This window comes from Drosophila suzukii (assembly GCF_043229965.1).
Source record: "Drosophila suzukii chromosome X unlocalized genomic scaffold, CBGP_Dsuzu_IsoJpt1.0 scf_Xc, whole genome shotgun sequence".
Lineage (NCBI taxonomy): Eukaryota > Metazoa > Arthropoda > Insecta > Diptera > Drosophilidae > Drosophila > Drosophila suzukii.
In genome coordinates, this window is record NW_027255894.1 from 3,879,553 (window position 1) to 3,883,392 (window position 3,840).

The window sequence follows — 3,840 nt, forward strand, 5'->3', positions numbered from 1 at the left end:
AAGGTTTACTGAAATGGGCCTTCTTTCCATCTTTAAAGGCCAATAACTTGGTCAAATGAACTCGTATTTCGATATGGCATACCTTTAGGGGCTTGTGGAATGATTTTGTTGTTATCTGCATTAAGATATATAACTTTAAATGCAGTAAAAAATATGAGGGTTTTTATGTCATTGACTTTAATTTTGCGAAGGTTTACTGAAATGGGCCTTCTTTACCTCTTTAAAAGTGCATAACTTGGTCAAAAGGACTCGGATTTCGATATGGCATACCTCTATGGGCTTGTGGAATGATTATGTTGTTATCTGCATTAAAATATATAACTTTAAAGGTAGTAAAAAATATGACCGTTTTTATGTCATTGATTTTAATTTTGAGAAGGTTTACTGAAATGGGCCCTCTTTCCATCTTTAAAGCCCATAACTTGGTCAAATGAACTCGAATTTCGATATGGCATACCTTTATAGGCTTGTGGAATGATTATGTTGTAATCTGCATTAAAATATATAACTTTAAAGATAGTAAAAAATATGACGGTTTTTATGTCATTGATTTTAATTTTGAGAAGGTTTACTGTAATGGTCCTTCTTTCCATCTTTAAAAGCCCATAACTTGGTCAACTGGACTCGGATTTCGATGTGGCATACCTTTATAGGCTTGTGGAATGATTATGTTGTTATCTGCATTAAAATATATAACTTTAAAGGTAGTAAAAAATATGACGGTTTTTATGTCATTGACTTTAATTTTGCGAAGGTTTACTGAAATGGGCCTTCTTTACCTCTTTAAAAGTGCATAACTTGGTCAACTGGACTCGGATTTCGATGTGGCATACCTTTATAGGCTTGTGGAATGATTATGTTGTTATCTGCATTAAGATATATAACTTTAAATGCAGTAAAAAATATGAGGGTTTTTATGTCATTGACTTTAATTTTGCGAAGGTTTACTGAAATGGGCCTTCTTTACCTCTTTAAAAGTGCATAACTTGGTCAAAAGGACTCGGATTTCGATATGGCATACCTCTATGGGCTTGTGGAATGATTATGTTGTTATCTGCATTAAAATATATAACTTTAAAGGTAGTAAAAAATATGACCGTTTTTATGTCATTGATTTTAATTTTGAGAAGGTTTACTGAAATGGGCCCTCTTTCCATCTTTAAAGCCCATAACTTGGTCAAATGAACTCGAATTTCGATATGGCATACCTTTATAGGCTTGTGGAATGATTATGTTGTAATCTGCATTAAAATATATAACTTTAAAGATAGTAAAAAATATGACGGTTTTTATGTCATTGATTTTAATTTTGAGAAGGTTTACTGTAATGGTCCTTCTTTCCATCTTTAAAAGCCCATAACTTGGTCAACTGGACTCGGATTTCGATGTGGCATACCTTTATAGGCTTGTGGAATGATTATGTTGTTATCTGCATTAAAATATATAACTTTAAAGGTAGTAAAAAATATGACGGTTTTTATGTCATTGACTTTAATTTTGCGAAGGTTTACTGAAATGGGCCTTCTTTACCTCTTTAAAAGTGCATAACTTGGTCAAAAGGACTCGAATTTCGACATGGCATACCTCTATTGGCTTGTGGAATGATTATGTTGTTATCTGCATTAAAATATATAACATTAAATGTAGTAAAAAATATGACCGTTTTTATGTCATTGATTTTAATTTTGCGAAGGTTTACTGAAATGCGCCTTCTTTCCATCTTTAAAAGCCCATAACCTGGTCAAAAGGACTCGGATTTCGATATGGCATACCTCTATGGGCTTGTGGAATGATTATGTTGTTATCTGCATTAAAATATATAACTTTAAAGGTAGTAAAAAATATGACCGTTTTTATGTCATTGATTTTAATTTTGCGAAGGTTTACTGAAATGGGCCTTCTTTCCATCTTTAAAGGCCAATAACTTGGTCAAATGAACTCGTATTTCGATATGGCATACCTTTAGGGGCTTGTGGAATGATTTTGTTGTTATCTGCATTAAAATATAAAACTTTAAAGGTAGTAAAAAATATGACCGTTTTTATGTCATTGATTTTAATTTTGCGAAGGTTTACTAAAATGGGCCTTCTTTACATATTTAAAAGCCCATAACTTAGTCAAATGAACTCGGATTTCGATATTGAATACCTTTATGGGCTCGTGGAATGATTATGTTGTTATCTGCACTAAAATATATATCTTTATAGGTAGTAAAAAATATGACCGTTTTTATGTTGTGATTCTAATTTTGTTGTGATTTCTAATTTGTTAACTGAAATTGGCCTTCCTTCCATCTTTAAAAGCCCATAACTTGGTCAAATGAACTCGGATTTTGATATGGCATACCTCTATGGGCTTGTGGAATGATTATGTTGTTATCTGCATTAAGATATATTACTTTAAATGCAGTAAAAAATATGAGGGTTTTTATGTCATTTATTTTAATTTTGCGAAGGTTTACTGAAATGTGCCTTCTTTCCATCTTTAAAAGCCCATAACTTGGTCAAATGAACTCGGATTTCGATATGGCTTACCTCTTTTGGCTTGTGGAATGATTATGTTGTTATGTGCATTAAAATATATAACTTTAAAGGTAGTAAAAATATGACCGTTTTGTGTCATTGATTTTGATTTTGCAAAGGTTTACTGAAATGGGCCTTCTTTCCATCTTTAAAAGCCCATAACCTGGTCAAAAGGACTCGGATTTCGATATGGCATACCTCTATGGGCTTGTGGAATGATTATGTTGTTACCTGCAATAAAATATATAACTTTAAAGGTTGTAAAAAATATGACCGTTTTTATGTCAATGATTTTAATTTTGCGAAGGTTTACTGAAATGGGCCTTCTTTCCATCTTTAAAAGCCCATAACTTAGTCAAATGAACTCGGATTTCGATATAACATACCTTTATAGGCTTGTGGAATGATTATAATGATATCTGCATTAAAATATATAACTTTAAAGGTAGTAAAAAATATGACGGATTTTATGTCATTGATTTTAATTTTGCGAAGGTTTACTGAAATGGGCCTTCTTTCCATTTTAAAAGCCAATAACTTGGTCAAATGAACTCGGATTTGGATATGGCATACCCTTAGGGGCTTGTGGAATGATTTTGTTGTTATCTGCATTAAGATATATAACTTTAAATGCAGTAAAAAATATGAGGGTTTTTATGTCATTGATTTTAATTTTGCGAAGGTTTACTGAAATGGGCCTTCTTTACATCTTTAAAAGTGCATAGCTTGGTCAAAAGGACTCGGATTTCCATATGGCATACCTCTATTGTCTTGTGGAATGATTATGTTGTTATGTGCATTAAAATATATAACATCAGTTCAATTTCGGCAGTCGATACGAACGGTTGTGCCATTCTTGTGTTCTCTCAAGTAATAAACCTTCAATCTTCCGAATCGAACCACCCCCCGCGACCCCGCGCCTACCTATTGATTTCTTATCAGCAATTCAAATCAGCAACTACTGTCTTCGTCGCCAAAAACCGTCGCGTAGTCAACTGAAGACGAAAAAATGCTTGACCCCCCCTGGAAACGACCCCCCGCACCTGACGGGAAGTACCTAATTATCGCTCGATCCGACAACAACAACGACGGTTCCCTAGCAAAGGTCTCGCCGTTTACACTGAAAAAAATCATTGACGTAACCGTTGGAGGAGTAGTTGAAGAATGCAAGAAACTTAGAGATGGAAATATTTTGATCAAAACCATAAACCAGACCCAAAACGGACAAAGTCTTAAATCTAAAAATGATCCCCGGCGACATCCCTGTAACAGTCTCAGAACATCGGTCGTTAAACACCTGCAAAGGAGTCATATTCTG